Below are 13,340 nucleotides of genomic sequence, written 5' to 3'. Positions count from 1 at the left end.
GAGGAGTCCGCTTCTGAGGAGGCGGAGGTGGAGTTTGAGGAGGAGTCCGATTCAGGCGTCGCAAGTCTGGCTATAGCATACGTTGCCAAGTCCATCTTCAACACTGAAGACAATGACTTCATCACCGACACCGATGCAAATGACAAGGACTACTCCGCTTCTACCTACTGCTTCATGGCACGTGGTGCCAAGGTAAACACACGCACTACTCACTATCAAACATCTAGTGACGATGACTCTGATTGTGGTTCAAAACCCAGCTACAAAACACTTGCTAAAATTGCAACTGAACAACAGAAAGCTATGGAACATATTCAAAAACTGTTAGACAAAAGCGATGATCTGTTAGGTGCTGAAATGACTCGATCTGAATCCTTAATTGAAGACATGAAACTCTCTCAACAACTCATGAAAAGCTTTACTATGATTATCTTCAAAGGAAGCAAGATCTTGAGAAATTGAGAGCGGCTCATGAAGATCTTCAAAAGGAAAACGAGTCACTTCACGCCAAACAGATCAGTTCCGCTCAGGAAGGATTTGAACCACCATGTCTTAAATGCATTGAGCATGATAATGCTACTTCTGTTGCTGAATGTTCTACTGCTACTACTGTTGCAATATATTCAACTCTTGATGTGGTAACTAACCCCTCTGCTGACGATACCACTGCTATTGCTGATGAGAATGCTAGGTTGAAGACATTGCTTGAAACAGGGATGTACAAAAGTCTTAAAGGGCATTAGACACTATGTGATGTCCTCAAAAAGCAGATTCTGAACCGAAACCCGAGGAAAGAGGGTGTTGGGTTCGTAAGGAAAATGAATGTTGATGGCTCTTACTGGAAACCTGAGCAGTACCCCAAAACCACGTGGGTTGCTGCAAAGGAACCTTCAGCAGATCCATCCAATCTATTTGGCTTCACTTGTGCTAACCCCATTATCATTGATGAATCCCTTGATGCAAACTATAAACTGTTTAAGAATCAGAATGGTGAAGTGTTTGCCAGGTACATTGGTACTAACTGCTGGAATGGACCGCCTATGAAGAAGATCTGGGTTCCGAAAAGGTGTCTGGAGAATCTTCCTGCGAATGTCATCATGACACCTCACGTGAAGAAGACAAACCTCAGACCAAAGGCTTCATACGGTCCAAAGGCTTCATACAGACAGAGGACTCACCTGAGTTGCACTAACGCAAATGTTTTGCAGGGAAACCATACTCAGGCATATGAATATGAGAGCAGTTCATCAAACCGCCATGTTCATAAGACCGAGAACTATTCTGCTTATTCTTATGAGTACTATTGTCCGCCTGCAAGACTATTTGCTAGGGCTCCAAAGCCAAAGTTCTCAGATGCTGCACTTAGACTTATTGCTTCTAATCTACCCTTGAAGATGTGGGTGGCTAAGAAAGCTTAACTCTCTTTTGCAGGGAAAGGTCTCCAGCAGAAAACCAAAATCGTCTGACGCTATTGCTGGGGACCTTAAACATCTTGTAGGGCGCAAGATCAAATGCCCGAATGGTCTTACTATGTACTTCGTTCCTGAATCGCTTGCTACTCTCCCTATTAGTCCTAATCTGGATCTAAGCTTTCATAACCCACTGGTTCGTCAAATGTTTTTGCTTCACAATGCTCTTCATGAAGCCTATCCCCCTAACTGCACTATAGGGTACGACACCAGCGTCTTCAGAATGGATTATTCATAGTGGGTGTACAAATCACATGACTAGCAAAAGAAGCCTTCTTATGGACTCAACCTTACGTCCATCCGACAAGAGCCACATCACATTTTCTGACACTGGTAAAAGTAAGGTATTGGGTCTAGGTAGAGTTGCAATCTCAAGGGATCAACACATGGATAAAGTCATGCTTGTTGAATCCCTTGGCTTCAACTTAATGTCTGTCTCAATGCTTTGCGATTTAAACATGATCGTAATATTTGGAAAATATCGTTGCCTTGTTCTAATGGAATCTGACAAGTCTCTAGTATTTGAAGGGTATCGAAAAGATGATTTGTACGTGGTAGATTTCTCAGCAGGACCACAGCTTGCCGTATGTCTTCTAGCAAAAGCTTCAGAATGCTAGCTCTGGCATCAGAGGCTTGGGCATGCTAGCATGAGGAACCTCCACACCCTAGAAAAGAAGAAGCATGTCATAGGCATCGAGGGCATCAAGTTCAAGAAAGATCACTTATGCGGTGCCTGTGAGGCAGGAAAGATGACGAGGGCCAAACATCCCTCGAAGACAATCATGACAACTACTCGACCCTTCGAACTGCTTCACATGGATCTTTTCGGTCCCACTCATTACTCAACTCTTACTATTACTGTTTGTCTCTATGGCTTTGTCATTGTTGATGTTATTCTAGATATACTTGGGTGCACATAATCCTTTACAAGACTGAAGTGCAGGATGTCTTCAGACGCTTCGCCAATCGAGCAATGAACAACTATGGCGCCAAGATAAAGCATATCAGAAGTGACAATGGCACTGAATTCAAGAACACTGGCCTTGATACATATCTTGATACCTTGGGCATCACACATGAATTCTCAGCCCCGTACACGCCACAGCAGAATGGGGTCGTCAAACGCAAGAACAGAACACTCATTGTGATGGCCAGAACGATGCTAGATGAATACAAGACTCCAAGAAAATTCTATCCTGAAGCCATTGATACTGCATGCCATACAATCAATCGTGTTTATCTTCACAAGCTTCTGAACAAGACATCTTATGAGCTCCTTACTGGCAAGAAGCCAAATGTCAGTTACTTCAGAGTATTTGGCGCCAAGTGCTGGATCAAGGACTCACATCACACCTCAAAGTTTGCACCAAAAGCACATGAGGGTTTTATGCTTGGATATGGAAAGGATTCGCACTCCTACAGAGTCTTCAATCTCTTTCATTACAAAGTGGTTGAAACAGTGGATGTGCGGTTCGATGAGACCAACGGTTCACAAAGAGAGCAACTGCCAAATGTGCTAGATGAAGTTCCATCTAGTGAATCAATCAAGCTAATGGGAACTGGAGAAATTATACCTTCTGAAGCTCATCCTGAAGAAGAACTTATCGTCTCAGCACCTGATCAACATGAAGACAATGCTCAGCCTGAAGACATTCCTTCTAACAACGACAATGATCAGCAAGAGCAAAATCTTCGCCCTGTACATCCTCGTGTTGCCAATGAAGTGTAGATCGAAAGAATAATTGATAGCATCAGTGCACCCGGTCCACTCACTCGTTCAAGGGCTACTCAGCTAGCAAATTTCTGTGGGCACTTCGCATTCGTCTCAATAACAGAACCCAAGAAAGTTGAAGAAGCCTTCATGGAACCTGAATGGATTCAAGCTATGCAAGACGAGCTTCAACAGTTTGAGCTGAATAATGTATGGGAACTGGTCAAGCGTCCCGATCCTTGGAAGCACAACATAATAGGCACCAAATGGATATACCGCAACAAGCAAGATGAGCATGGTCAAGTTGTCAGAAACAAAGCTCGTCTCGTTGCTCAAGGATATACTCAAGTGGAAGGCATTGACTTCGATGAAACATTTGCTCCCGTGGCTAGACTTGAAGCCATACGCATACTGCTGGCCTATGCAAATCATCACAACATACTTCTTTATCAAATGGATGTGAAGAGCGCCTTCCTCAATGGCAAGATTGAAGAAGAAGTGTATGTTGCACAACCTCCTGGCTTTGAAGATCCAAAACATCCTGACATGGTATACAAGCTCAACAAGGCACTGTATGGCCTCAAACAAGCCCCTCGGGCCTGGTATGACACACTCAAATACTTCCTAAAGAGCAAAGGCTTCATACCTGGTTCTCTCGACCCCACTCTCTTCACGAAGACATATGATGGTGAACTGTTTGTGTGCCAAATATATGTGGATGACATTATCTTCGGCTGCACCAATCAGAAGTACAGTGAAGAGTTTGGATATATGATGCAAGAGCAATATCAAATGTCCATGATGGGAGAGCTGAAGTTCTTTCTCGGTCTTCAAATACGACAGCAATGCAACGGCATCTTCATATCTCAAGAGAAGTATCTCAAAGATTGCCTGAAGAAGTTCGGTATGCAAGACTGCAAAGGCTTCACGACGCCAATGCCAGCCAAGCATCATCTGGGTCCTGACGACAATGGTAAAGAGTTCAATCAAAAGGTATACCGCTCCATGATTGGTTCTTTACTTTATCTATGTGCATCTAGGCCAGATATTATGCTTAGTGTTTGCATGTGTGCTCGATTTCAAGCGGCACCAAAGGAGTCGCATCACTTAGCTGTGAAGCGAATTCTTCGATATTTGGCTCACACCCCAACTCTAGGATTATGGTATCCAAAGGGCTCAGAGTTTGATCTGGTTGGATTCTCGGATGCTGATTATGCTGGTGACAAAGTTGATCGCAAGTCTACATCAGGCACATGTCACTTTCTGGGACGATCACTTGTATGTTGGTCTTCAAAGAAGCAGAACTGTGTATCTCTCTCCACTGCTGAATCTGAATACATTGCTGCTGGATCTTGCTGCGCTCAGCTTCTGTGGATGAAGCAAACGCTCAAAGACTATGGCATTCATCTGAAGCAAGTGTCACTCTACTGCGACAACGAAAGCGCCATCAAGATTGCCAACAACCCAGTTCAGCACTCGAAGACAAAGCACATTGAAATTCGTCATCACTTTCTCAGAGATCATGTTGTGAAGGAAGATATTGATATCATACACGTCAACACTGAAGAGCAATTGGCAGATATCTTCACCAAGCCCTTGGATGAGAAGAGATTTTGCAAGTTACGGTGTGAGCTAAATATTCTGGAATCCTCAAATGTCTTGTGATCAGGCACACATCCTAACCCTTATGCTTATTGATGACTTAGATGTGCAACACACGAAGTAAAGTATATCTTCAATCAATGAAGACATACATTCTAAGTGTGAATACATTAATGTGGAATTTGACTTCGGAGCGCCACGATAATTGTGCGCCGTGTCTGGGTCTAATACTTCCTATACGGTGGGTAACGCCACCACCAAATGTTCTATTTTGAAGTGTTTCACTCATGGCGTTACCTTGCTATGTCTTCACATTTGGTTTTCAATCTCAACATGTCTTCATGATTATCTTCACTAAGTTGATTATATATATATATATACTAGTGTTCTGTCCTCTACAGCATTCACTTATAGCTATGTCTTCTTGTTTAATCTTTTGAACTAAGTGAATGTGATCGGACTCTAACCTCTCTATGCTATCTATCTCAAACTCTATCTCTCCAAATCATATGCATTCTATTGAAACTGTCGAATGTCTTCTCTGCGTCCTTGTCAGCAGAAGATACAAAGACAAACCTTAAGTCCACTTTCAATGCTCATTCCTCCACATGAAACCCGGAGAAGTAGGAACGACCACCCGACAATCCAGGCGTGCGTGGGACGTGGAACAAACCCCAAAATTCTGCATAATGGCCACGTGTTCCTCAGATGCGAATCGCCAGGGGAACCTGTGTAATAACGCAGTGCCGCCCCTGTACCTATAAATACACACTTCACGGCGGTCATTATCTCTTCTTCCACTCTCGCACGAACCCTAGCGTCACCGCTAGCCCTCGACGACGCCGGCGATGAAGCGCTTCACTGCCGCAACCTCTCCGACGCCGTCTTCACGCCGACCGCGGACATCGTCCTCTCCGCCGTCGCCGTAGGTGTCCTCCGTCGCCAAGTTAGGGCACGGAAGATCGACCTGCTCGGCCTCATCTTCCACTCCGTCTAGCAGTTCTTAGTGTGGTAAATAAAACTTCCTTTTTACGGCACCGTTGATCCTATGGCTTTGTCACTTTCTACCACCAGCAGTTTCTATTCACACAAGTTAGATCTCTTTCATACTGCATCTCATAACATGCCTAGTATATTCACTTATGCTTCACAAAGTAGTTAGATTCCTCACTTATACTGATCTCTGGATTCGTACAAATCTGGAACCAACTCCTTATCTATGAGTGAATGTCTTCGCACGATGAGGTCAATGTCTTCTAAACTGATTTATATTCAAAATCTTCTGAGAATGCATATGACCTCTTCCCCTTCCCTCGCACCTTAATGTTGTCACAGGTACATGTCCGTGGGAGAATCCCTTGGTTCTCATAGTCTGCATTCATTTGCAGAATTCTTATAGCATCATATAAATTCTCCCGAAGCAAGTTCCTGTTTGTCCAGCAAGTGAAAATCTTTGAAGCCTTTGAACGTGTTGAAGCCTTTTAGTTTAAAGTTCATGGCTTCAGAGAAATCAGCAAGGAAGGGTGGCAGAAAGCGTCGTGAAGAAACATCTAGAGATCTGCCAGATGACCTCTCAGAACTGTACAAGACAGATCCTGAAGAGGATTACAATCAGCGCAAGACCCGAATCCAATGGATTCGAAGATATTGGGCAGAACAATGGTTCAAATACCGATTTGTAACCCAGAAATATGCTGAGAAAAATGCCATCAAGAGACCGTGGGGAGACATCCTATACAAGAATCTTCAACCCAGGTCCAGAGATGAAGCCATTGAACAAGGCTTCTATCCCTGCATGGTCCGTGGGCCACAGCCTGTTGATGCACACCCATCGTCACTACTATGGTGTCGTGACGTCATTCTGTTCAAGCGCAACTTCCAGTTTGCCCAGAACTCAGCGAAGCAAAACAAGAAGACATTGGGACTAGACTTCAACCCTGGTCCCTCAGCTCCAAGGGTTGATGGCACACAAGATGCAGAACCCAATGTCGTCGGTCCTTTCTACAACCTTGAAGGCCTCATCACCCATATCTTGGTTCAAGGGACTGCAGTGAATGAGCCTGTAGCTGAAGCTGAATCAGATGAAGCGCCTGCAGCGCCGAAGCCAAAGAAGTTGAAGAAGCCTAAAGCTTCAAAGCCTACCCCTTCACCAAAAATCTCACGGGCGAAGCCACTAGAAACTGCACCTCCTGAAGACAGTGTGCAGTCCGAAGATTTATCACGCATCTCCAAGCCCCAGAAGGTCAAGGTGCCTCTGCCACACATCGGCCAAGAGCTAACAGCTGCTGCCATTCTGCGCAATGATGCCATTGATCTGTCAAGTGATGAAGATCTTGTAGATGACGCTCTTGAGCAACTCATCAAGAGCAAAGAAGAAGCAGAAATATTCAATGATCTACCTCTCTTTGATGTAACAATCATCCACAACTTCATTGATGAATGGTTTGACACGCCAAACATCAGCTTCGACGATCTCCAACTACCCATTGGCCTCAGTGTCGCCTTCCATGGCGCCATTGCTTCAGAGTTAGCTATCACCCAGCGCATTGTTGAACTGAAGCAGAAGATTGACTTTGAGAAATCTCAGTTCAAGAAGCATATGGCCAAGCTCAGCGTGCAAGACGTGAAGAATTTCAAGATTATGCTGCACGAGCTCAAGGAAGCCTTTCTAAAGAAACGTGCAGAAGCTCAAGGTTCTCATGAGCGCATGAAGGTCCTGGTTGATAGGTGTGTGCAAGCCTACAATGAGGCTGAGAAGCGCAAGGCCCTTGGGCGTCCTGGCATCGACCCCAGGATGGCTGCGAAGAAGCAGAAGAAGCCCGCTATGGCTGAACCTGAAGCACCAAGACAGGAGGCAGATCCCCTTGTCTTCCCAACTAGCATGACTGGCCCGAAGCCAAAGTCAGGTCAACCGCTTCAGAACTGAAGAAGACCAGGACTGCTGAGGCTGAAGCAAGGAAGAGAAAACATCCTGAAGCCTCTGCTACTGCCCCCGCTAAGAAGAAAAGAATGACCAAGAAAGATCGGGCTGCTCCCACAGAGCCTTTGATAGTCGAACCCATTTCCATGGTTCGTCCTGACACTAAACGCCAATTGACAATCCATGAGCCTGCTTTCACAGAGGCTCATGAAGCTGAAGACTTTCCAGTAGCTGATCCCATCGCTGCTGAAGACATTGGTCAACATGACCATGTAGAAGATGGTGCAGTCCTTCCTCAGCTCGAGAACAGCGAACTCATCAGCATTGGTCGTCCTCTGACGCCAATCGCTCAGGATGCTTCATGGGCTGATCGCCCACAAGAGGAAGAAGACTTTGAGGCCCAGCCAACTCCAACTACACAGGCGTCGCCTGCGTTGCGTAGGCTTCGCAAAGGACCTAGGCCTCCAGTCTCTGCGTCTGAAGCTGAAACTGCTGAAGACATTCCGGCTGCATCAGCCGATGAAGAAGAAGTCCCACAAGTTGCCACTCCCCTGTCCCACCAAGAAGCAGTTCTCGAGGAGAACGTGATCGTGACTGATCCTCCTGCTCGTCAAGTGGAGGTTGAACATCTTGAGGCTGCCACCACCAACACCACTGAAGCCATTGACGCTGTCATGGCTGAAGCTAATGTGGAGCCCTCACCAACAAAAGCACCAGAAGTCAGCGAAGCCACTGATCCCGCCACTTTTGTTCCTGAGTCTGCTGCCGGTCCCCAGTTCGACTATCATGTTGAGCACAGGCCTCAGGTACAGAAGCCAATCCCAAGATTGCCAAGGTTCCCAGCTCCTGCATCAGCACCTGGCTCCTTCAATATCAATGGCTTCAGAACAGACAACACATTCTTCAACAGCTCCAGGAACCCCTACTCCAAGGAAAGAATATCATCTGATCGGTTCTGGAGTTATCCGCAGCGAAGCTATTACTCATGCGTTCTTTACAACCAAGGTCGCATCTTCCCACACAAGCGCCTTGAAATTGAAGCAATAGCTGGTCTGCCCTGTCTGGAAGAAGCTCTGGATTGCTTCAAAGAGGTTGGACTGCTGCCGTTCGTCACTGACCAAGAGCATTGGAATGAAGAGTCGCTGCTCCAATTCTATGCCACACTTCACATCCGCGGGTATAGCAGAGATCCAAAGACTTGGGTCCTAGAGTGGATGACAGGAAACGTTCATCATGAAGCCAAAGCCTTTGACATCATTGAGCTCACTGGTTTGCCCACTCATGGCGATCTCTACGAGCATGGCTGTCAGCTTCATAGTGAAGCTATTGAGAGCATCTTTCAGAAGACTGAACCTAATATGAGTCAGATGCTCAGTATGATGAAGCCATTGCCCCAAGATGCTCCTTATCCCATGGAGTTCTTCGTTGAAGACCTTGAGTATCTGCCAAGAACCATTTATCACATCATAAGGCGAACTCTCTGGCCAATCAAAGGACATTCTCCCCATGCCAAGCTAGAAGGTGCAATGAAGACCTTGGTCTTCTACATTCTTCATGGAAAATGCTTCAATACACAGGATTTCTTCATTCGCCAACTTGCTGCATCTGGCTCTGATCTGTTTGGTTTGAAGTTCTACGCCCCTTGGGTGATGCGGCTGATCAAACTTCACTCCGCTATCTCATATCAGCCCTCGGCCCGCAACCATCGGATCTTTTTGCCTGATGTGGATATGTCTATTGAAGCCATCTATCCCGAGCCTGCCAAGGAACCTCTCAGTCTTCAGAATGCAGAGCATCAAAGTTTCACTCAGAACGTTGAAGGCGTGGAAGCCGTAACTCGTGTGTATCCTTTGGCTGGCACTACACGTGCACCGCATCCTGCTCTCACTGAAGCCACTGACAATACAACTGCTCCACGACCCAAGAAGCGCACTCGTGTTCTCAACGACCGAGAGCTTCTTGTGGCTCTTCATCAGAAACATGATAGGCATCATGACTGGCTGAAGCGTCAGATGCAAAGCCTCTTGGTGGATGTTAATCGCATTCGCAATCTTGCCACCAAGAATGCTTTTGTTGCCCATGAAACCTCTCGCCGCACATGGAAAGGGCTAACGCTGATGTGTTCTGAAGATGATCTTCAAGAGGATGGCTTCACTGAGCGATTCAAGTTTGACTCCACACCTCCTCGAAGGGCAGTGCCGCGACGAACTCCATCCCTTGAAGACTCTGAGTTCTCTTCCTCTGCTGCAACTGTGAATGCCAGAGTGATCGAGGATGAAGACGATGCTACTTCACCGCCACCTCCTTCAGCACGCTTCGACTCTGCTCCAAGCTCTTCAGCACCGCCAAACACCACCAACGACCTTGCTGCTTCACCTACTCCTCATGGGAACGAGTAGATGCTCTATGTCTTCAAACCTTTTTGGTCCTTACTGACAAAAGGGGGAGAAGCATATGAGGTTGATAGTCTTCAAGCGGGTCCATATGGGCGGGTGCTTTATATTTTGCTTCGTGCTTACAACTCTCGTTTTGCTACATTTGGTTCTTTGAGTGGTAACACTTAAACTCGATGGTCGTCTGCTACTTATCTGCCACCTTGTGTTGCGATGATAAATTCCGCATGTGCGATGATAAATTCCGCACTTAGATCATTCTGCAGACATCCATTTTCCATTATGCATGTCATTATCTTCATATACTTTCACATGCATAGTGGATTGTCATCATAAGTTGAAGTGGATCTCCACAAGTACAACCTGCCATGTGCATTTGCATTCCAAAAGCAAATTACTTATATGCACATCTTCAGGGGGAGCCCTTGCAACTTATGAAGACAATTCCTTATCCTTTACAATTTCACAGATTATATTCCCCGTTGAAAACTTCAAATAGTTTGTCATCAATCACCAAAAAGGGGGAGATTGTAAGTGCATCTAGTGCCACCCCTAGTTGGTTTTGGAGTATTGACGACAAACCTAGTTGAGGGACTAATGTGTTTGTGAGAATTGCAGGATAACACAGGTAGAAGTTCCTCATTGATTCGGTTTTCCTACCAGAGATGACCCCTAAAAATGTATGAAGACATTGAAGTCAAAGGTGGTATATGAAGATATTCACATTGAAGACTATGACAAGAGAAGACACCACATGAAGCCTATGGAGCTCGAAGACTTAGATCTTTCGTAGTTCTTTTTCTTCTATATTGAGTCATAGGAACCACCGTACTGTTAAGTGGGGTCCAAGAGAACCAGTCAGAATGACTGAAGTGATGCTTAAACAAAACCTATGTCTTCGAGTGAAGACTTTGAGAGCGAATCTTGTCTAGAGTCGGGCAAGTCAGCTTTGCTTGAAGCCCAAGTAAAGTTGCCGTGTGAGTTTGAAATCTAACCGTTGGAACACGTGTTAGTTCCTTAGTGACCCAGGGTCATTTCGGACAAATCAAGTCGGGTTGCCAAGTGGCTATAAATAGCCCACCCCCTACAACCATAAACGGTTGGCTGCTCAGATTCAGAGTACGGATTTTGTCGTTTGAGAGCAACCCACCTCGAAGCCTTTGAGAGAGAATTCCTTGCGAGGATAAAGCCCTAACCACCCAGAGCCAAAGAGAATTAGGCATCACTTAAGTCTTCTTGTCTGTGTGATCTGAAGACTTATTACACTTGAGGACTGTGCATCCTCCAGCCGGTTAGGTGTCGCGTTCTGAGCATCCAAGAGACATTGTGGATTGCCGGTGAACGAAGTCTATGAAGGTTTGGGAGTCTACCTTGAAGACTTACCAGAGTGATTGGGCGAGGTCTGTGTGAACTTAGCTCAAGGGGAATACGGTGAGGACTGGGTGTCCTGAGCTGCGTGTTCAGGACTGGGTGTCCAGGACTGTGTGTCCTAAGGTTTAAATACCTAGTCGCCCTAACCAGACGTACAGTTGTCACAGCAACTGGAACTAGTCCAACAAATCATTGTCTTCAGCGAGTCACTGGTTTCATCTTCCCTTCCCTTTACTTACTGTTACTCCTTGTGAAGTCATTGTATGTTCGCACTATCTTTTGTCTTCACTGATTGACTGCGTGTTCTGTGTGGCTTCACAATATCTTCCTACCTGATCCTTACTACATTGCTGCTATTAGTCATTGTGCTTTCACTCTATTGAATACTTGACTATGGCTTGCCTAGTGTAGTCTACCTTCCGCTACAGGGTAATAGGTTTATTTCTATCGTTTGTCTTCATAACTTCCACGTTTTGAAGACTTTCATAAAAATCGCCTATTCACCCCCCCCCCCCCCCTCTAGTCGATATAACGCACTTTCAAATCCTTTCTACAAACTTAACCCGGCACGAGAGGTAAATCCCCTTGATTCATTTTTTCTTTAATAGTTAAGCACTTGCATGATGCTTCAACCTGTTATTTGCCTTCAGGCCAAATCTGACTTTTGGAAAGTCAAATATGATCATGAAGCCGCCAAGAAAGCTAGAGCCGCCGCAATAGCTGCAAACAAGACCACCAGAAAATCCAAAAAGAAAACAACCGCTTCTGATCTCCTCAAGTTGGATGATGCCTCTAAGTCGGAGGTAGCCCTTGATTCTCTTGGCCTGCTTTTTAACAACCTTATTGACACTGACTATTGCCAGGATGACAAGGGGGCCAGCCAGGCAGTAGAAGAAGAGGTAACTATTTCCTCCGACTCAAAACCTTTGCCAAGACAGAAACCTCGACTGGTAACCCAGAAAGTAAGGTTTTCACATCCTTTGGCTTATTTGGATCCTCATTTTCTTTTGAAAAAACAGCAACATGAGAGCCGCCGTCAGACCCGGACCAGTGACGAGAATGAACTACCCTCCAGCTTACCGAAAACTCCTCGAAAACGCCAGAATGAGGTTTCTTTCACCTTTGACTTTTGCCTTTATCAATGAATCTACTTCCTTGCTCTTTTTAATTGTGATTTCACTTTTGCAGGAGGACTCTCGTTCCTCTGGTGATTCTTCACAAACTCAACTTCCGGCCTTCAAGACTACCCCTGGGTAAAGATAATTATCCTTCTTCTGCATCTTTATGTCCGTATCATTATACTGACTCATAAAATTCCTCTTAGTGGTCAAGCCAAACCCAAGAAGGCCAGAGTGGTTAAGCAGACTGAAAACCCGGACGCCGTTGAACCGGCACTGCCAACTCCTGCCCCAGGACAACCTGAAGCACCAGAAGACCCTGTTGTCAACGTTCGAATAGATCCTCGCGAGCCGTCTGTTGACGAAACTGTTGTCAACCCATCTACTGTTGAACCGTCAAGCTCAGCTAACCCGCCAGTGACTTACGATAGTGACGTTTTAATCACTGGTAGTAGATTTGTTGAACCGGGCAATCCAATTGTGCTAGCCAGACACTCCGCCAAGAAAGAGGCTTTGGAAAAGCAAAAATGTGGTTTGACATCTCTCACTATGCTCACCTGAGTATTAGTGATGTACTATCTGGCTATCTTAGCCATGTGCATTCCAGCCATGACTCTGAAATTGAGATGGTCAAATAGCTGCAACTTAAATATGAGGTATGTTCTCCGGCTTTCATTAGGTTATTTGCTCTACCAGCCCCCCAAGTCTCCTGATTATGACAACCTAGAATGACCTATAGACTTGTGATATAGGTTG

This window comes from Triticum urartu, chromosome 7A, assembly GCF_056163025.1.
Source record: "Triticum urartu cultivar PI428250 chromosome 7A, HENAU_Tu73, whole genome shotgun sequence".
In the NCBI taxonomy this organism is placed as follows: domain Eukaryota; kingdom Viridiplantae; phylum Streptophyta; class Magnoliopsida; order Poales; family Poaceae; genus Triticum; species Triticum urartu.
The sequence above is the reverse complement of the archived record's forward strand: the minus strand, read 5'-3'. Positions refer to the sequence as shown.